Here is a 24,148-nt window from a genome sequence, read left to right on the forward strand (position 1 = left end):
TGTTCAAATACTTTTGATGGATGACACTCGATGTTAATACAGTTTTTTTTTCAAATGTTAATTCATTAAATAAATGTAATTAATTAATTTCAGTTTCATATGGAAAATTTTTTTTTAATTATTTAATAAAAAATAACTAGAATAAAATTTTTCCTTATTGCCCCTAAGCAGGAATTGACTTGAATTTTTTTTAAATTTTTTATATTACTTGTTGATGATGATTTAATGATTAAAGAAATTTTATTTTTATCTGTAAGAAACATTAGCGATAAATAGTATTTCATGTCTCTTTTTTTAATAGCAGTCATTTTAATTTCTATTTTCACTTATCGTATTTATCGACCCGCAATAGATCCAAAGGATTATTTAGCATTTGGGAAATTTTTTTTCATTTCAATTCCCTTCACACCAATGCACAAAACAGAAAAGGAAAGGAAAAAAAAGTACTTTTTTCCTGTCATAGTTTTTTTCAAATTTTCATGAACAGTGTAGAAGTTTTTTTCCCGCTTGATATTTCATTTATGATCGTTGAATAATAAGCTTACTTTTCATATGTTTTTAAATTTTTTTAGGGGAGAGGTTCTCTTTCATCGGGATTTATTAACATGAAAAAGGAAAAAAAAAACTGAAAATACTCATTCAAATACCTAAACAACGCAAAACAGGTTTTAAATTCATAAACACTTAGACATAATTAAAATAGCGAATGAAACACCTTTATTTTGTAAACTAGTAACTACTATCAAATTGTTTCATATGATTTTACCATTTCATTTATATAAAGGTTTGGTGATTTCTTCATCATTTCCGTCTTCATTTATTGCTGTATTAATTTTTATTTTTCTCACTGTCCAAAATATCCGATTCAGTTAATGTTTCTTCGGTTGAAGCTTCAGAATCAATAAAAAGAAAATCATTCATTAGTGCATCATCCATTTCGTGGTTCTTTCTTAGCTGTACCCATATTTAAGTTCTTCTAAAGGAATATCAACCTCGTCAAATGGGGAAAGTGGGTTTTGAAGAAAAGTTCATTCAATAGAAAATTCACTTCACTATTTGGGAAGTTATTTTAGGAAGAAATTCCCAACATGTCCTTGGTTCCTCGAAGAAAAAAAATCGAAACATAGAGAAATTCTCAAAATGGAAGTTCGTTAAATAGAAATCCGACTGCCAATCGAATTATTCTATAAAGTTGTTCATTCTTTTAGAGACCACCACCGAAACAAAGACCAGAATTGAAGGAGAGTTAAGAAGTTTCTTAAAAATAAACAGAAAAGAAAAAAAGCAATTATCTGAGAAGAAAATGATGGTCGAAGTGATTCATGATCGAAGTGATTGAAATGCTTCTTTAATTTAAAGGATCAAGTATTCCGTTGACTGTCCGACAGTTATAAATCTCTCTCTGATAAAGTGGTCCTGTCGCTTGGTTGTCCTCGTTTGCAGAGAAGAAGACCTTTTCACTCAATCAAAATAATTAGAGCATCTCTATATATTTTGGGGAGACCACACTCAATTCATTACAAATGACGATTGATTTCTTTCTTTTAATTGCCTAAACTTCCCGAAACTAATCCTGGGTGATGAAAACATTAGATTGCGAAAGAATTAAAATCAAACAAATTGATATTTAATGAACTGTATACCTTCATATGCTCAGTATATAGAACCAGAAATATAACGTCATAAGATCTCAGGAAGAAAAATAAATGAATTTATTTAAGTAACAGAAATATAGTCGAACTTTTATTTAACGTACTTTGATTTAACGAATTCTCCGATGTATGGAATATTTTTTTCTGACCCGACAAAAAGGGTACTACACTGTTAGAAATTTCTCGGAAAAAATGGCTAAATAATAATCTATTGAATTGTTATTTTACCCTATTCAAACAAAACAGTCAAGTAACCATAAATATAGAAGGCAATGAAACTATTTCAGTGAGAAAAATCATTTATTAACTATTTTTTTTAACCTAAAATGGTTAATTAACAAGAATTTTACTGCACCCACTAAGCCCACTTCATGAAGTCACTTAGTTCCTTGCCACTGCTTACAGATTTTTTTTATTTTATTTTATTTTATAACCGTCGTTGAACAGCCGACCCAAGTTCNATAAATAACAACAATTTTGCAAAAACATTAAAGAACTTAAGAATATTATTCAATAAAATTTTAGGTTACTTTGGATCGATTACCTAGAAATGTACTTTTAAATCGTTACTTTTTTTGTTTAGTACTTGTACTTTTACTTGTACTTTTTAGTCGTTACTTTTTAAACTAAGAACTTTTTACTTTTTACTCGTTACTTTTTTTAAAAATACTTGTACTTTTACTCGTTACTTTTCAAAAGTAACGTTGCCATATATGGCCACACTGTTAGAAGTTTCTCGGAAAAAATGGCTAAATAATAATCTATTGAATTGTTATTTTACCCTATTTAAACAAAACAGTCAACTAACCATAAATATAGAAGGCAATGAAACTATTACAGTGAGAAAAATCATTTATTAACTATTTTTACCTAAAACGGTTAATTAACAAGAATTTTACTGCACCCACTAAGCCCACCTCATGAAGTCACTTAGTTCCTTGCCACTGCTTACAGATTATAACTAATCTGTCAATCTCATAACCGACAGTTCGAGTCCCGCCGTTGACATTCCCTTTAACACACATGAAGAATTTCCAGCACTGCCCATTATCTAACGAGAAGCCTAGCTCCTACGTCCAGTTAAATTTCTTGTTTTACGGTTTTGAAACCATGGTAGCAGTAAATGGTTAAAAAAATAACTTACAGTTTTGTATTCATGATTTTATGACCACACCAGTTGTAAACGGTTTCAAAACAGTAAAAGTGAAAAATATTCTTTACCGTAAACTTTAATCGGATGGACAGACTGCTACCTGTTATTTTGCCATAATATTAGAATACAAATTGTAACAGTGTAAAAGGCATTGAACGAATTTTTAGTTTTGAATTAACGAACAACAATCGCTGGGGAAAAAAAATCGCACATAAAACTGAAATTTTGAATTTTTCGCACTTAAAATTTAGAAATTTTTTCACATCCCAATCCAAATGTGTAATTGTATGTATTATGTATTAAAAGCAAGTAGCGTTAAAGAATTAAGATAATTTTTAAGTTGATTTCCTAACGTATAACTTATAATTTTTTATCTCGTAGTAAACAATAATCACTTTTCTTCATATGTGCATATCTATGGGTATTTCGTATTGACAATTTTTTTACCATACTCCTTACAAAAATTGATATTCGATTTAACGTATTACTTCGATTTAACGAACGGATTTGTCAGTCCCAATCAATTCGTTAAATCGCGGTCCAACTGCAGATTAAAAACAGTTGAAAATAAGTCAAAACTAAAGAATGAAGAAGAAAAAAATATTTTCTGTTTCTTCTCACCCTGTTATTCCACCAAAATGTGCTTACTTAGTTAATGTTGTTACATACCGTAAGAAATATGTGAGAAACATAAGGAGATAGGTAGGGGAGAGTGGGGTCAATTGTAACAGGGTACGATTGTAACAGAGCAAAAATTTCGAGTGTCGGGTTCTAGATTTGGTTTCAAGGTGGCGCACAAAGTGTATTTAATAAATCTACATGTGCACCCCTGCTGGCAACCATTTTTATGTACTTTTGAAAGAGTTATATCATAAAAGATATTTTCACGCTACGTAAGTGCTTTTTGTGGTATTAGAATATTATATTGTAACAAAGTAATTTTGTTTAGACAAATAAAAGTTATTAACCGAATATGTAAGTGGACACCTTAATTAACATTTCAAAAAAAAGGATTAGTTTTTTTAATTAATTAGCATTGTTTTTAACAAATAAAGCTGAAATGGCGTCTTGGGGGCGATTGTAACAGCTGAAAATAAATAATCTTATGTTTACAAACCATTACTTAACTCTTTAAGAACCACCAGTAGTTTTCTATATCATTTATATTATGTTGCATGTGCATTATTTTATTTGTCACCTTTCACAGCATAAATTAAACTTTTTAACCTCTTAAAGTTAAAAGTTTAGCCCTTTAGGTCTCTGCTCATTATTATTTTTACTCCTAAAATATCACTACTATTTTGATCAGTAAAAAAATATATCACAACTATGATAATATGTATAATAACTATGAATTATTAATAACTAATATAATAACATTTAAATTGAGGTATTTTTTTTTTCTAGTAGAGGATAGTTTTGTTTACTCGTCTGTCAATTAATACTAATAATATATCGGATTTTTGTTAGTTAAAAATAGTTAAGTAAAAATGTTACAATTGACCCCACTCTCCCCTACAGTTTGTCTAATGTAAGAACTCCCCCCTCCACGAAGTCTCAGGCTGTCTGCTGTGATGGAAACAAGAATAGCGCACTTCAGGAGGGTTGCTTCTCTTCCCTCTAGGGCTAACACAGTAGGCCGAAAAAAAGATTACCTTTCTCTCGATGACCCGAGCCAAAACTTGTCCTAAACAATGATCCCCACCCCTAGTTGAGATAGTTATACCTTGCTACCATAGTTACTGCCACGAAACCAGGCGAATGGCTAGGGGAGTTCTTAATTTAGACAAACTATAGGTAGTATATTTACGGTGCTCTAGAGCTGCACAATAAGCTATTAGCAATTGTCTGGGAAACAGCCCTGAGGATGATCCGAAGACATGCCAAAGCAATTTTGATCCTCTAAAGAGGGGATTACTCCCCTGCTTTGGCAGCCTGACGACCTGTGCGCGAAATCGAACACGTTACAGTTTAACGAGGACTGATACTGTGCACCCTCGGTCCCTCCACAGCAGACTGATCCAAGTGGTCACCCACCCGCTTACTGATGCTTGACTTCGGTGTTCTACTTGGGAACCGTGTCTTTAAGATCAGTCTACTGCGGGACAAATCGAATGAGATTGAAACAGAATTGATATAATTAAGTTATCCGACTGATTAAAAAATCTGCAATTTCGACGAAAATTTCGATTTTTTTTTTTTTTTTAATATTATGTATATTTGACATAAAGAAAAGTTTGCTTTTTAAATATAATAAATATTGACGCGTAATATAAAATAGTAGCAAGGAATTATCAAAAAAAAAAATAGAAATGGTCTTGAAGAGTAGACACACATTCAATATCATTTTATTTAAATATTAAAGAAAATTGTAAAATTTAGGAATTAAATGTTAAAAAGTCAAACCATTGCAAAAATTGATTTTTCATCTCTTTATTCAAATACTCTAGAAAAAGGTGCCATATTTATCACCAATAAGTGAAATAAAATTATAATTAAATATAAATTGTTAATATTCATAAACATTTTGATTAATATTAATGTGCTCTAAAATAAATTATAATCCAATATAACTGCAGCTTAAAAATTATTTTAAAAAAATCTAAAATTAATTAAAAAGGGAAAATATCACCCATGTATTTACATACGTGGTGATTCTTATAAATCGATTTGATTTTTGCTATTTCAAGTCTCATAAAACCTGATATATTGCGTATTTAAAAATGCCAACCTTCCAGGGCTAGTAAATAATTACTGATTCAAGAACTTGTTAATGACTAATAAACAGGAATTTATTTATATATTTTGTTTATTTTTTTGTTCATTTTTTTTAATTTTTTTATTTATTCATTTATTTTTGTCTTTAAAAAAGAGTTGATAACTTTGTTTTTATCTAAAACTAAATATATTAAAATTTCAAATTTTTTAAGAAAGTAAATAAATAAGCATTTTTTTAAAAAAAATGAATACAAAACTATTAAAATATAATCTTTTTAAGTGTTTTGTAAAGTGTAATAAACCAAGCTTAACGTCCAGCTGAGTTTTTTCTTTTTTTTTTCCTTTATTTAATTTTAATTTTTTCCCCTCCAAGTTGTCAACAGATAGAAACTAATTTTAAAACTAAACCATTGGCGATAACTTAGTAAAACTTGTTTCTTAAGTTTAATCAAAATGAATGATGATTGAATGGAAAAAATGGAACTAGAGTTGCTCTTTTCTTATAAATTTTATTGATTATCAACAGAAATTGACAATTAAAAACCTCCAAAAGAAAATTAAGAGAGTACTTATTATTAGGTTAAAAAAGAAAAAAAAAGTTATGATTTGGCTAAAAATTTTCTGTTTGAGGTTCACAATCGCCAATTTTTAGCCTAGACATATGTTTTTTTTAGAAGAGAAATAAGAAAGAAAGAAATGAAAATGAAGAAGAAAAAAAAAAGGCTTATAAACTATATTTTTGCTCATTTATTATTATTTTCCTCCAGGGTTTACGCTCAAATAAAGCGATGAAAAAAACAGAACAGCCTCAAAATGTTTAGAATTTAATTATTTCTCAGTCTCAGAAATTAATTATGTGGTGAAACCTTAAAAATAAGAACATTACACGAAACCTTAAAAATCTTGTAAAAAATAAATAAATAAAACAATTTCTCTTTTCGTCAGCTTTAAAAATAATTTTAAAAGTAAAAGGGTTGCTACGAGTTTGTGACTAACACGATAGATAACAGTTTCTCTCTTTTCCCCCAGCAGAAAGAAATATTGAAAATAACTTTTTTAGCCATTTAATGAGTATTTATTAAGACTAAATATACGAACAATTAATCTTTACTTATTTCTACCATAGCCTGTCAAATGACCTGACTTTATGTTTCTTGATTGAATGTATGAAATATGGATGTTAGGAAGGAAATAAAATTAAGAAAACTTTATTATAATTAAACAAAATTGTATAGTGCCAATTTTTATGTATCACAAACACAAAGAATAAGAATTTTTAATTCATGGCTCAAGGCATTTTTTACATATACAGGGTATTTCCATTGTACATTTTCAGTAAACATATTATTTCTATTTCTTATTATTTCTATAATTCTTATAATTATAAGAATATATAAGAATTATAATTCTTATAATTATTCTTATAATTAACATAATTTCTTCTAAGAACTTGTGCTGTCTTAATGTTTTCGACATTTTTCTGGGTAAAAACTAACAGTTAGTTTGAAATGAAATTACGCTATCAAAATAAAATATAAGCTTACTTACATTTAGTTTCTGTAACGTTTTCCTGACACAAAAATATCAATCTAAAATTTCGGGTACTTCCTTGAAATTTGAATTCATAGTTATTCTGATTGAACTAGCGACAGTCTTTGCAGAAATGTGCAACTCATCGAATGCAATATGTTGAACACACGTAACATCGCAATAAATCTTATAAAGCAATATATCGTTCTCCCGGTCAAATAACCCGTCGTGGTAGGAATAGGTATACGACATGTATTATTCGAAACGAACAAAATACAAAAAAATAATCGAGTATTAACTGTTTATAATTGTTAGAAAAAGACATGAAGTCAAATGTGCGAAATTGATAAGATGATAAGCTCATTTTCAATGCAAAATATCTTAAACGGTCAATTGACCGGTGGTGGTTTGTTTAGTGTTAAAAATAAATAAATGAGTAATCACAATAAAACATTTCAGTTTGATAATTTGAAGAGTGTCCCGTTGATTGATTCGCTTGTTTTCGTTATTATTCTTTTACTTAAAAAATAAAAATTTAAAATAAATTTTTTTTCTTCCATTTATTTATTTTTGCAGCCATTTTCAAAACAGTAATTTCTCAAAATGTTAAAAATTCCTGTGCGCGCATGTGATTAGAATGCATGGAATCGATTGCGGATGGAATTCAGCCAAGAATTGTTCAGCGGAGCAATTCAGTGATTTTTCCAACAAACATGCTGGGATTGTTTTCGAAAGGAAATAACATTCTCTCTCATAAATATATATTTAGAAACAAATAGTTCGTCGTCTGACAAAGCGAGTCCCTAATTAGTCTTTCTTTTTACGGAACATTTGTAAATCTTCGCTTTTATGGCCTCAAAGAGTAAATCCGATTAAATCTTATCTTTTTTCTTTTCCACAAACAGTATTCTCGGTCTTTAGCATGTATTCACGGTAGTGCAGGAGGAGAGAGAGAGGGGATAATGTTCGAACAAGGGAATTAACGGTTGACTGTCATGCTTGTCAGGAGGGTATATCTTCCTATAAGAACGATTTCCCCCTCCCGGCAGATCTTGATGAAAACGAGTTCGCAGAATGTTCGAAAACACCACAATTTCAATCTATGACTATAAATCCTTCGTTAAACACTTTCGAATGCGATCATCGATTCATTAGTCATAATCATAAAGAATCATGAACGAAACTGTTTTAATCAAGAGAAGGGAATCGTTTGAATGGATTCTCCTAATATGGAAATAGTATCATGTTTTGGAAGAACATTTGAAGACATTCTTTGAGCACTTCTGGACAAATATGAACATTTTCAAACATTTTGACGAACCTATTTTAACATGAAGCCAGTTTTAAGACATTCAAACTATTCAAAAAAATTCACAAAGCGTCCGCTCTATTGATTCTTTAATATATACTGTGGAAATATTATGTTTCAGTAAAACAAATCTCAATTAAAAACATTCTTCGTGCACGTTCGGACAAATATGGGCATTTTCGAGAAATATGACTCACATATTTTAGCATGAAGCCAGTTTTAAGAGAATCGCTCTTTTCAAAAAATTTAAAAAAATTCTCAAAGTGTCCGCTTTTGTGCTTCTTTATCCACCCCCTTATTATTTTTTAGTATCTATTATTCTTCAGTAAAACTATACGGTTAAGAAACTGTATAGTTTCGTATTCATGGTTTTATAACCATACTAACTCGAAACGGTTTCAAAACCGTAAAGGTAAAATAATATGCTCTTCAACGTAAACTCTTACTGTCACTGGCCAAGTTATTAGACGCACTCTAAGATTCTACGCGAAATCTTAATTATCGGGTGATACTATTGTTTTTACGCGACTGAAACCGGTTTGGACTCGTTTACGTTCGTGTATCAATGGGTTAAATGAGACGATATATAATATAAATTGGACGATTGGATACATGAGACGATATATTATATAAATATGGAATATTTATTATATTAGTGTATTATAATAATTAGATCAAATGACGCACTGTAGTGTTTTTATAATTATATGATTTGCACGAGTTTACAGGCAATACTTTTTTATTTAAGCACACATGCAAAGGGTTTTTATTAGGGAGATTTTTTTTATATATAAACCTCTTTGCATAAATATATTATTTTTTTAGGACATTGCATTACAATGTTTACCAATTGATACACGATCGTAAACAAGGTTTCAGTTACATAAAAACAATGTAGCTGTATAATATCATCTGATACTGAACATTTTACATTAGATTCTTTTAGTGCGTTTAATAATTTGGCCTGAAACTGTATGTGTTGAGTGGATGGACAGACTGCTACCGGCTATTTTACCATAATTGTAGAATGAAAATTTTAACAGTGTATAACAATCCTTTTATTTTTAATCTTTGTGAAATTACGAAACAACTTAACGCCAATTAAAAATTTAATCCAAGACTCAAATGTCTCCTTTAGCGGCTCATTCACGAATTAATAAATAAAACTGATGTCTAACGCTATCCCGCAAAAATACTTTTCTGAAAAACGAAACTGACCATTGTTGGACTATGCAAACACCTTTTGTGTGACCGCATGTTGACAATCCCGTCTGAGCTTCACAATGAAGCAAAGCATTTCGTGTTTATTTAGGGGGTAGATGTAACGTATGATACGGAACCCCCCTCTGAGGAATTTTTTTTTTAGATTTGTTATTTATGCCTTTAAATATTCTTTTTATTTAGTATTGAGGGGAAAGGAAGGGAAAACCTACTTTATATACAGTCGGACCTCTATTTAACGAAGTCGTTAAATCCCGATAATAAGTTCGTTATGTGGAAAACTCGTTAAATAGAAAATCACCTTTTAAAATACTTAACCAACACAAAAACAGATTTTAAATTCAGAAACACAAGGATTGTAATCGATACACTTTTATCTTATAAACTAGCATCTACTATTTATTTTATAAACCACAGAAGAAATCTGCATGGAAAGCAAGAATAAAGCAAAACATTAACCAGTGTTACACTATCATGCTACATACATTTTCAACTAAAAAAGAACAAGCTAAATTTATGTATAAAATGATAGTTGCCTTTATTATAGAAGTAATTTTAAACATACATTACCACATGAGCTCTTAAAGCTTAATTGCTACTGATGAAATCCGTTAATTTTTTGTCTGAGTTTTTCGTTTGATCTGAAAAGGGATTTTACTGCTTTCTTTAAGAGCTAAGTGGCTTCGAAAATCAATTCAAGTGCATTTTCCTCGTAAAATGTGTCAGCAAGTTTGAAATATTCTGAAATATTTTGGGAAATAGGGAAAGTGGAACTTCAAGAAAAGTTCGTTAAATAGAGAATTCATTTCGTTATTCAAAAATGTTCTTGGGAAGAAATTTCCAAAATGTTCTTGGTTCCTCGAAAGAAAAAAAATTCGCAAAGTAGAGAAATTCGAAAAATAGCATTTCGATGTCCGACTGAATTTCTAAAAGTTTACTGATAGTTTATTTTGTTTACACTTTTGTAATGCGTTTTCATGAAACTAAATAATTTAGAAATCAACAATAGTTGAAATTAAAGAAAAGGTTCTTATTTGTTTCAGAATATCATCGCTGTTATTGATAACAATGATGCTCGTATTTATTATTATTTTTAATAGATACCAANAAATTAAATAATTTAGAAACAACGGTAGTCGAAATTAAAGAAAAGGTTCTTATTTGTTTCAGAATATCATCGCTGTTATTGATAACAATGATGCTCGTATTTATTATTTTCTTTTAATAGATACCAATAATACTAATTTAATGCAAGTCTTGTGGTCATAAATTTTTCACGTACCTCTTAAAAGGATGGTGCGCTAGATTGCGTTAACTTGGTCATCATGCCAAGTGATATTGAATCTTTTATAATCATGTGAAGAAATTTTGAAAGCCAATCTAATAACCTGCAAATAATAATAAATAAATGATAATTTTTAGCTTTATTAATTGGGCTGGTATATGGCTATTAGTTTTATTCTTGATTTCTTTGTTTTAATATCGATTTATTGATTACTCCGGAAACAAACTTTTTTGTTGATGCAATACTTCATTTCGCATAATTCGGGATTTCTAATCTGAAATTAGTTTGTTCCATTTTTTTAATGACATTTTTAGTCAATTTTTGTGGAAACGTGCAAGGTTAAAACCGTTATATATAACAGTGGGTCTCATAAATGCTACGCCTACCTTCCAAAGAAGTTAAAGCACATCATCAGGGTTAATTTCGTAGGAGCCCAAAAACGTCAACGTACGTGGCTAGGGGCGCTCCTCTTATAGAACCTGTGAAGAAGCAGACGATGAAACAGTTCATAATAGGGAAAGCACCAAACAGAAAATTTCTTTCTATTAAATTGAAGTGCTAAACCACATTTATGTATTCAAACAAAATTCTAATTAGTTTAATTAGTAATAATTAAAGAGATGTGATAAAATAGTAATTTGTCTTGTTCGTAATACTGTAATAGTTTTAAATCTACTGTTTTTTCTTATTTTTTTCTTATAAATATGTAGTTACTAAGAATTTAAATTTCGTATAAATAAATATTATGTTTTTTTGAACAAAATACAGATCTTCCTTTTGCATCCTTATTCCAGTAAGTATTTCTAAATTTAAAAATAAATGTGTGGTTCTAAATCTGTCATATAAATATAATTCCTCTATGGAAGGATTCTTTAAATGGAATACAATCTCAAGTAAAATTAATTATTTATCTGCGAATCTCTACTGAAAAATTCTTCATAACCAACGAAATAATGTGCCTCATTATTTAAAAATTATTTTACGCTTATCAGAAAAGAAAGTAAATGGCAAGACAGACGATGAAGCTTTGAAACGTTCTTTTCAGAAATTAAAAATTAAATTTAAATCATTTGAATAAACCATTTTCCTCACCCGATCAACTCTATTTTTGCATACTATCGAAGGCAAACAGGAATTGATTTACAATCAAACAACGATAATAGCCTAACATTTGATATTTAAGATAATATTTATATAAATTATTGTTTATTAAATCTCAAAATGTTGGAATATTTATTTTAATTTGTACAAGCTATTAGAATATGTTAAGATACTTCTTTTTACTCATTAAGGAGGAGCTTTTATAGAAGTTTTAAACTTACTGCAGACGATTGGATTATGTTTCGAATTTGTTTTAAAATGGATTGTATACATAATATTCCAGAATTTATAACACGAAAAGAACAATCAAGTGTTCTACAAGGATAAAAAGTAATTTCCATAATGTCCGAAAAAAATAAAATAAAATAAAAATTTCAGGAGTGTAACGGAAAAGGATCTCCTAAATTTCCAAAATCAATGAAAAATCAAGACTGTTTAATGAGGAAATATAAAGCATGTTCCGCTAGAGTGAACCTTCCAGGGTTATTTTAACTCATATTTTTACACATTATTTGACCCATAAAAATAAACACAAAAGTGATTAAAAAACAATATGTAGTAANCCCCCAGGGGTACGGGAACAGTTTAGCGGGGGTACGCGTTCCTATGCAAAATATCTTGCAACAAACGAAATTCTTAAGAAAATTTATTTAAAAAACAATTCAAGAGATGAAAATTTTCGATTGCGTATTTTTCTATTGGCTATTTTTTGCAGTCAACAGTTAATAATTAGTGGTGTCAACAGCCAGTTGGGATTTTTAACTTTTGTGTAACTTTTTTATAGTAAAAAATGCATTCATTTTTTTATTAGTGGTACACAACGCGACGAAAAATTTAGAAAGGGTACACAAAAGTCATAAGTTTGGGAAACACTGTTCTACATACATGCATATACACTTGAATAATAAGGAAATAAGAGGAGCCAGAGATGATATATCAAAAGGAATAAGAGTCTGGAGTCTAAGATCCTGATTTTCTAGAAGTATTTTAAATTTGGCAAATAATGTTTTGTTTTTCTTCATTAAGAATTTTTTATTAGAATTAATATTAAAAAAATTAAATAAGTCTAAATTAATTTAACAAATTTATGAATGAATATATATATTTTAAGCGATTTACAACATGATTATTTTTTGTTTTAAATTATTCAAAACTATTTTGTATGTAAACAAGATGTACATTTAGTTTAAAAATACGACCTGGGGGGTCCGCCACAGTTCTGTGATTACATCCCCCATATTTCTTAATAGGATCCTGAAAATAATTTATAATTAGACTTTTCCTTAACAAAACTCACTTAGCAAACTTAAAATAACTTTTCAAATAACATAGCTTAGTAAATTGTGCTTTACTCCTTGAAAAGATTTTACAGACACAACCTTTTGTTCTTTTTTCGACTAATCGTTTATCATATTTGAGTTGATAAAATATTCATTCACACATAATCTGTGACTTAAAATAATCAGCTTTTGAACATATTATGTTTTATTCTCATCTCGGCATGCGGGAGATAAGGGACGATCCNCTGAATTTATCTTATTCCGCTTTTTAAACCTTTCTAACCAGACATTCAAGTACATAAAAGTAGCCTCACCCAATCGCTTAGCAAATTCGTCGACTTTGACTTGAAGCATTTGTCCAGATACTGGAAGATTGGGGCTTCTTTGAATGCTGAACCTATTCAATAATGAAGCAAAAAGCAAATAAACAAAAAATGCTTATTGCTACATTTCATGCTATAAGTGGTTTTAAAAATCGGTGTACGTATTTATTTTGAAGTAGAAATTTCAAATTGTCAACAAATAATGAAGAAAATAAATCGGGGGAAGTCAGAAAAAAGTTCATAATATCCAATTTCCTCTCCTTTTTTGGTTCACTATATCCACACAAAAAATAATATAGAGTGTATGACAAGGCACGAGAGACAACATTTCGGTCACTACATCCGGGAGTTCACTATAAACCGCATCAAATAACTAGTTTGAGTTTATTTGCAAGAGTAGCACATGGCCAGCTAATTTCCCAGATCTTAATCCAATGGTAGCGAAGAAAAACAAAATAAATAAAGTTCAGCTAATGGAAAGCACAAAGTCAACTTGGGCTGATGTGGAACAAAAAAAAACCTACCTATAATTTTTCTTTTTTTTTCCATGTTCGCATTTTATTTTTTCATTTTTTGTATCCGTCGTTGAACATCCGACCCAATTTTGGGTTCAAGACCACAAATGTTCAACTCCGTACCTTTGTACTTTTGAACCAATCCAGAAGACAAGGAAACTCCTGGATCAGTACCCCCAGACGTATGATTTGCTATGGGAACATGGAGGACTTTGAGACTTTGGACAGATTTAGCGTGTATCTCTCACCATTTAGTACATGGGGCGTCTTCGGAAGGCGGGGGTCGAACCCAATAGCTCTTGTACGTGGCCCAGTACCCTACCAACCAGATTTACCAGGCCAAGATCGTTCGCATATAGTGATCAAAGCAAAAGGCGATGGTACAAAATTGTGAGTCAATTTTACTTCTAATAGTTTGATATTCTAATATTTTGAATCGCATAAAATATTATTCGAATAGTTGGATTCGTGTTTCAAAAATAAACTGTGTCATTCATTTATACCTTGTATCTCAAAAACCCGTAGATTCGACGCGATATTTGTTTTAAGTAAGCAAATAACGAGATTTTTTTATGGTCAATTTTCCAACTGTTTTAATATTTTGAATAAAATACTCAACAACTAGTAGCTCATTTTGTTCATTGGATTAGCACCTTTTCTTTTATATTATTGTGAGAAATGAGTTCCAAACACTTGGAAATTTCTTCGTAAGGTAACTTCCAAATAGCGAAGTGAATTTTCCATTTAACGAACCCATTGCAGCCGCTTGAAAACAATAAAGCTGTATAGAGTATCTACCTTGATAATTAAGATTTTACTTACAATCCTAATAATTTAGCCAGTGATTATCTCACACACATATGAAGAGTACTCTAATTTGAAAATAATTATTTACTCTGATTGTGGAGATGTCCGACAGAAGAGGTTGAATGGCCATATCAAGCTTCAGAAATCGAATCATAATACGTACTGAAAATATTTTTTCAGGGAAAAGAATATACTACCAAAAGCTCCGTCACCCGTGCGTTTGGAATCCATTTGGTTTCCTTTTAACCAAGGGTGGACATTATTGTTCGTGGAATAAAAAAGAGAGAAAGGGGGGAGTGAAACCTATTGAAAACGATACTTGTCTAAATATTAGCTTTTCCCTGACAGGTCGACCCCCTAGCTCCACACAACGGCTTTTCCTACTTCTCCTATGTTCAGCTATGTTTTTGTAGGAGGGTGGTTTGACGTCTTTTTAACAGCCTTCAATCAATTAATTCGGCTGTATCACCCACCTCGATTGTTGACAGATAAGGCTGTCCCTCAAAACCCTGATTCTCTCATTTGTGTGAAAAAGTGCAGCAGGTAGATTAAAAGAAAATCTATTTATTTATAAGGTATTCGAGAGCCCATTTATAGATATGAAAGAGTGGAAGGACGCCAGCTTTTACTTCATTTTTAGTGTTTGAGTTCTTTAGAATAAAACTTCGCTATCCGATAAAACGGGATTAGCATTCTGAAAATTATTCATCGTTATTTGTATTTCACTTGCAAACATACCATTCAGCATTGTTTTACTTGCAGTCCCTGGAAAAATTATTGGACGCACTCTAAGATTCTATGTAAAATCTTAATTATCACGTGATACTCTCTACAGCTTTATTGTTTTTAAGCCGCAGAAACCAGTTTGCACTTGTTTACATCCGTATTTTAATTGGTTAACATTGAATTGCAATACGATTGATTGATACAATTGAGTGGATAAATCAGACGATATATAATATAAATTTAACGATTGGATAAATCAGACGATATATAATATAAATTTGACGATTGGATAAATCAGACGATATATAATATAAATTCGGCGATTGGATAAATCAGACGATATATAACATAAATTAGACGATTGGATACATGAGACAATACATTATATAAATATAGAATATTTATTACATCAGGTATTATGTTAATATATTATAATAATTAGACGCACTGCAGTGTTTTAATAATGACATGATTTGCACGAGTATACGTGCCATACTTTTGTATTTAAACATACATGTAATGGGTTTTTATTTGGGAGATTTTTTATATACCTCTTATTTGTATTCATTTCCAACGCATTTCATTACAATGCTTACCAATCGATAGAAGAGCGTAAGCAAATGCAAACCGGTGTCACCCGAGTCATAGTCCGAGACAATCATATATTTAGATTGCATGTAATTATAATTACATGTATTACTTGTAATACGGATTACAAGTAATTGATTACAGTAATTGGTTATGTAATCGCGATTACGCTTGTAATCAAAATTAGCAATGTTTGTAATTATGATTACAAGTAATTGATTACTGTAATTGATTACTGTAATCATGATTACAGTTGCAATAAAAATTTGTAATCTTGGTGACAAGTAATTGATTACTGTAAATGAAAAATGCAATCGATTGCGTTTTTGCTCTACTTTGATGTAATCAAAAATTATGATTACTTGTAATCATGATTACATGTAATCGTGATTGCAAGTAATTGATTACATAGAAGTAATTATCTGTAATCAATTACAGTTGTAATGGATTACTGTAATCGGCGGCCAACTCTGCTGTATACGTTGCCAGCTATGCATTCAGTAATTTGCAATTGTTACTTAATCGTGATAAAATATCGAAACTTTAATTAGGATAAAATAGTGTTAAATCGAGTGATTTTGATTGATTTCATTCTATTTCAAGCAGATATTTTAGGACTCACGATTCAAGCATAGCAATCGGGGATATTGATGTGAAATTCCGCACACTAAACTCTTGGAAGAACAGCTACAACAAAAATATAGTGCGTAGAGTCCCTTCGCTCGGAAGAAGTTAAACTTCGTAACCTGCGACGTTAATTGTAGAAGAATTAGCAGTCGGAATTAGCAGTCGTAGAAGGATCACTAGTTCTATTCAACGACTCTTTTTCCTGCTCTGTAATCATGGTAATATTGTGCATTTTTTTCTCGTGGACCTTTTGAACCACTGGAAGTGCTTGTGGTTGCCTCATCGTCTTGCCCTGGAAAATGTATTTGTATTAATAATGTATGCGAATGCGTCATAATGTAATTTCAAAAGAGAAAACCTAACAATCAATTGATATTCACAAGAGACATACCTTGACATAACCTTAAATCTGTCGCATTGTCCGTGGGATTGTTTTCACTCATTTTTTACAACTGTTATCCACTAAGTTTGAAAATAAAAAATACTATCCTATTAAATTATATGTGTATCAAAACAAACTAAAGAAATATTTACAGAAAAACAATACTTTTATAACTTTTATTATTTTTATGCTAGTGGGAACCAAAACAATATGGAACTGAATGAGGGAAAACTGGATCCTGCCACGTGATTTCCCGACCAATAAAAATGCAGCGTTAAACGTTTAACGCAACCTTGTTGGAAGTCGCATAAGAAGTATAACTTCAATAAATATGTATATATATATTTTATTAATTTAAAAAAAAATAATAACAATAAAGCTATACGCATCCACGTCCCATTTTAAATAACGTTATTATATTAACATTCGTTGAATTGACGATCCAATTAAAGTTATATTATAGGTAGAAATAGCTTATTTCGCAAATTAATTCCTTTTCTGGTACCTCAATTTCTTTTTGAGTAAATTCATAAAAAAATCGCTGAAAATAAAAATAAAAATTGAGATAAAGAGATTTTATGAATGATCCGTTAAAAAAGTTTTACTTGCTTTTTTTGCAGACGATTTTGTTTCACAGACAATTGGGTATAATATGAAAAAAGCACAACTACTTCCACTTACTAGGAATAACATTTACCTTTTAGTGTAATTTATAAACTGAGTTTTAAATATGCTTACTTAGTCGCATAAGAAGTATAACTTCAATAAATATGCATATATATATTTTATTAATTTAAAAAAAAAAATAATAACAATAAAGCTATACGCATCCGCGTCCCATTTTAAATAACGTTATTATATGAGCATTCGTTCAAAATGAATTGACGATCCAATTAAAGTTACATTATAGGTAGAAATAGCTTATTTCGCAAATCAATTCCTTTTCTGGTCCCTCAATTTCTTTTTGAGTTGATTCATAGAAAAATCGCTGAAAATCAAAATAAAAATTGAGATAAAGAGATTTTATGAATGATCCGTTAAAAAAGTTTTACTTGCTTTTTTAGCAGACGATTTTGTTTCACAGACAATTTATACATAGATTTTTTGGAATAAGCGTCTATATTATCAAAAACAGCCTTTTAACGGTTTCCGCAGCATATTTTTGTTTCTATCAGCCGTTAAAGATTAGCAAATATTTCAATTTCCTCAGATTCAAAATAAGAATTGTCGCTTGGAAGACTGACATTTTTTCTTACCTATACATTTTTCCCTTCATTAAAATTAGCCGTGGCACACATTTCTAACATTGAATTAAGCATTTTTCAATTCCTACTATTAGTTTCACACTTCTTCAAATCTTTCATAAAATACTTTTTTATTCATCCATCTCAACTTCAAATACATATTTTTAAAACTTGTAATGGATGATGTTAATACTGTTTTTTTCTTTTTTTTTCCAAATATTAATTCATTCATTCAATTTAATTCATTTAATTTCAGTTTTATGGGGGAGAAAAAAATTGTAATTGCTTTTTAAAAAGTAACTCAAATTTTTTCTTCTTTGTTGACCTAAGAAGGAATTGAATTTATTTTTTATATTACTTGTTATTCTATTTCACTTGCCCAAATGAGTGACAGATTTTATTTTATTTATTTAAAAAAGAAAAGGTTAAAATATGAAATTGAAACGGCATTAGCGAATATTACAGCAACTTAATGCTCAAGGGTGTTTTTTTAATTTGCCCATTTCACACTTACGGGCAAAGGACGACTTCCCTGATGAGGCCGAGTTAACTCGCATACATTTCAAATATTTATCATTCCGAGAAAACTCGGGCTCAGCAGAATTTGTTAGTACATTTTGTTTTAACACGTTTTTACTCGATCGGAAGCAAAAAAACATAATCTGCTGTCATTGGAATGCTGGATTGTGGGGACTGTAAAAGTGTTTTTGTGAGATTCGATGGTTACTGAATTTACATAGCAATTAGAGAAGAAAAATATATATATATATATATTTAATTTATATTCATTTGCCCGAGATAACTCGGGATAGTAAACTGATTTTAAATTGAATGTTTCTAACACGTAAAAAAAATTTAAAACTTCAACTTGGGCCAAATCATTAGACGCACACTCTTAAGATTCTATGTATAATCTTAATGATCACGTGATACTCTATACAGCTTTGTTGTTTTTATGTGACTGTTTGCTCTCCTGTATCAATGGGTTAACATTACAATGAAATTCGCTAAAAACAAATACAAATAGGAAGGATGTAAAGAAAAGAACATCCTGAACAAAAACCCATTACGTGTGTGTCTGAATATAAAAGTGCAAAACATGTGATTATAAAAAAAAAACGACAGCGCGTCTATTAATTGGGTCCAATTATTATAATGTGCTAATATAACACCTGACATAATAAAGATTCGATATCTATCGTCTAATGTATCCTATCGTCGAATTTATGTGATGTATCGTCTCGTTGAACCCATTGATGCACGTACGTAAACAAGTGCAAACCGCGTGAAAACAATAAAGCTGTATAGAGTATCACGTGATCATTAAGATTTTACATAGAATCTTATAGTGCGTTTCATAATTTGGCCGGGGACTGTACTTAAGAAAAATTGCTTCGAATTTTTAACAGATAATATTTAATTTTAATTAATTTACTTTTAGTAAACGGAGAGAGAGAATGGAGTATTGAAACGATTTATTTTTAATTTAAAATGGCCAAACATTTCGGGTGAGAAAAATAAAAATGACAAATAGTCGTTTGAAAGAAGTGCCAGAGGCGATGAAGTGCCGACACAATTGAAAATGTTCCAAACAATTCTATCTGAAGAGAAAGATAAGCACAAACTGAATGCACCACTGGCAATTGTTTAACAACTGGAGAATTGATTTCTGCTTACACCTCCTTTCATAATATTCATTTTAATCTTAAGTACAATGGGTGGGTCATCCATCACTTCCTCCCTCCTCCCCGCTTCACTTGATGACAACGGAAAGACAAAGAAGCAGAAGACACATTTCCAAGAATGATTGGGGATCATTTGTGACTATCGAAATGTTTCTCTCTCCACAGAAGGAAGCGAACTTATCCTTCAAATAAAAAACACATCTGGTTATTATTATTTTTTTGTTTTTTTATTCTTATTCAATCGCTCTCGTTAGAATTCGAATAAGATGAAGGTAGACATAGAGTTGTTAGTTTACACTTTCATGTGTTTAGAAGAAAAAAAGAAGGAAAAAGAAACTGCTCATTCGAATTTCACTCTTTTTTTTTCTTTTTTTTAATAAATATATCTTCAATAAATTTCATTCCCATAATACTACTTGAGCCATATGTCTTATCAGATGTGGAATACCATTCTGTAGAGAATTATCATCAAATTAAGAAAAAAAATTATTCAAAATTTTTAATTATGAAATTCATAACATTTACCTGATTTATAAATCCAGAGATTTCCAAAATGAAATGTTCTGTACTTGAAAATTTTATTCTCAAATAATATATGCATAGATTCATTACTTTTGGGTAACATATTCAAACGATAACTATAAAATTTCTTGATTGCAAGATTTCGATATGAATTTCAATATGTAACTTAAAAACAGAAAGGCTGAATTAATTAATCATTCAAAATTTTAAAAGAAACTTACCAAGATCATGATAAAAATCAACACAAATTATATTACTTCAAGTAACTCCAATGATATTTTATTGTTATTTTCCGAATTATATAGATGCAGGATACGTACTATTCTATAAAAAAGAAGAATACTCTATAATTATTGCAATTTTTTCACGTTCTGAAATCATATTTATTCATTGGAATGAAGTAAGCAATGTGGATTCAAACAATTTCACTTTAATTTATAATGAATTAATCACAAAAAAAAGTATTTTACCGTAATGCATACTACTGAAACAGTATGAGATCACAGAATCGGAGGCTATCGGTTGCTGATATTAAAAAGGAGAAAAATTATTCAGAAATTGTTCTTCAAATGTTGGGCATGTTCTGTATCAGAATCATTTACCAATGTGCTTTGAAAAATTTTGCTTCTTATTTGCTGTTGGAAAAAAAAAAAAAACCCGTTATATTCTACCAATGATTCTGATAGAACTAAACGAAAACTTAATCAATAGCAGCCTGATAATATCCACCCCTCCAGAGGGCGTGTTCAAGCGTTGCTATCGCGAAAAAAAAAAAAAGGCTTTCCGAGAGTCATTTCATAAACTATCTTAATGACCGGTATTCCGAAAAATGCACTTTTAATCATCCTCCGATGAAGGAAAAAAAACAAAGAATCTGAACTAGAAATAAGGCGATTATTGGAAACCGTTTCATGCAGTTTCCTGCTGGTAATTATTATTTTAATGGGCATCAGTATTATGAACTTAAGTTCATCCGAAGCGATAGATATTAAATATGTTGTATCTTCTTGGTAGGTACAGAACTTGTGCATATTTTTTACTTATTCTGAAGATGAATTAAAGGAAAATATGTATTTTTATGCAAAATCAGACAATGTAAGAAGAAACCGAGTATCAGTTTTAAATATAAATATTAATAAAATCTAGTTCAAATAGTTTTAATGCGATGTATAACAGCAGACGATTATTTCTTGTTTAAAGCGAAGCGCCGCTTGGGGAGTGATGGTTTAACTAATGAAAGTGCCGATTCGAAAATTGATTTTAGAAGTCAGAAGTTCTTTCACTGATTAAATTATCGCTCATACTCATTGATTCGATTTTAGTTTATTCGATTATACATTCTAATCGATTCTTTTCGTCCATATTCCGTTATTGATCATCACCTCTGATTTGAATATGTTCCACACTATTTATAAGCGTTCATTCAAGAAATTATCATTTCATATATCCAATTTCACTCCCCCCCCTCCCTTTCAATATTTGCCTCGGGGGAATTGGATGAGCTGCAAGGAAGAAACATTGTGTCCGGAATGGACAGTAAAAGAAAAAGAAAAAAAGAAAGAAAATAGGGGTGATGATCAAGAGGAAGGTGACATTTCATTGTATTGGGATGTTTCGTGCGTTGTGTCTGCACAATCGCGAATATATTTCTATGAATAACGCTGCACATATGCGTGCGCCGCACATTTTAAGATTGCTCTATCAATGAATGTGTTTATTTGCGAAAATGACCATGTGGAGAAAATGATGGTGTCCAGAAAATAATTGCCATCGTTCACGTCACGCACACCGCTTTTGTTTATTTCCGTTTCTTAGAACAACCCTGTTTGAAGAAGGTCCGTTCTAACTTCCTTTCTTTATTGACATCTCTTATAATAAAATACACTGAATTTTTGTTGGGCATATTTTTAAAATAATTAAAAACATTGCTTTATATATATATATATATNAAGAAATATTTTTCTTTGTTAAAGAGCGAATAATGACTGTAAAAAGAACAGAAGTCATATCAGGAGGCACGCACACATCACACCCCGTAACTCCTTATAATAATAACCTATAAATTTCAAACTCCGCCCAAAATTAGATTTTAATGTATCGAACAATTGTGCCGAAGAATTTTTTTATAGACTAGTGGGTCCACAATGGGCCCAAATAAGTTTTGTTTACTAACCGGGAGGAAGTGTTTTAAGCCAAATATTCGCAGGGTTGTCATGTGAAGCGTGGCGCAGTTGGTAAAGCTTTGCGGCAAGTTACATTTGGAGGCCTTGGGTACGAAACCCAGCGAGGGTGGACTTTCAAACTCTTTTAATTTTTTTCAATATTATTTTTTTAAAATATTTTTCAGTATTTTAAAGTGAATAATGTGCTCTGTATATAAAAATATCTATTTTTCTTTGGGAAATGGCGAATAATAGCTAATAAACGGAAAAATTTCGGCTAATTTTTACTTATTTCTTTATTTTATTTTGTACTATTTTTTTAACTTCTTTTTCAATATTTTAAAGCGAATAAAGTGTTCTATATATGGGTCATTCTCATGAAAACTGTCATTTTTTAGTTCATAAAATCCCGAAAATGTAAAGTGACTAAAAAGCTCTGAAACTTTTTATATTAATGGAAATATGTAATGGCATTATAAAGAAAGTATATATTCTATAAATTATACTTAATATTTAAATAAATTAATTAATTTCACTGCTTAAAAAGTATGGGAATGATATTTTATTTTAATACATGTTTTTTTCAAAGTTACAGCTATCTCAAGTTTGAAAATGATAACATACTAAGTTTATCTACCATTTATTATAATTTAATTGTATATACTTAAAAGTTTTTAAAGGTTTGGGAAATAAAATTGGCTTTCTTGATTGAACAAAATTTTTTTTTATAATATACTCATCTTGAATCATTCCCTCACTTCAGCATCGTTCCCTCACTTTATACAGTAGTTAGGGAATGACAAATTTAATAAAATTTAAAAATAGCAGTTAGGCCTAATTAATTTCTGAAATCAATCACATACAATTATATTCATACAAGAAAGCAACATATAATTATCCACTTTCTCGATGAAGTTGTATTTTATTTTACTCTAAAAAACGACATGAGGGAATGACAAATGTAAAAAATTTTACCAGGTTTGATTCATTCAAATTTATTCCACAGCAAAGCTTTAAGTTGAGGATGCAAACATACTGCAATTTTGTTCTATGATGCCAGTTGTTAACTGCTAAAGTTTTCATTAAAATACTTTTATTCTAAGAAGTTTGCAGGTGATAAGAGCATTGTTGTAAGGGAATGACTCGAAACACTAGGGACAAAGTTTAAAATAGTGCTGTGTTAATATTTTTTATCGGAAATTAAATTTAAAATTGATTTTCTGAATTTTATATTTCAATAGTCTGAAATAAAAAACTCGAATTTGTAAATTTTTTTATTTTTATTTCAGAAACAATTTGTTCATTTTTTAAATCAACA

The sequence above is a fragment of the Parasteatoda tepidariorum genome, chromosome 1, assembly GCF_043381705.1.
Source record: "Parasteatoda tepidariorum isolate YZ-2023 chromosome 1, CAS_Ptep_4.0, whole genome shotgun sequence".
Classification (NCBI taxonomy): domain Eukaryota; kingdom Metazoa; phylum Arthropoda; class Arachnida; order Araneae; family Theridiidae; genus Parasteatoda; species Parasteatoda tepidariorum.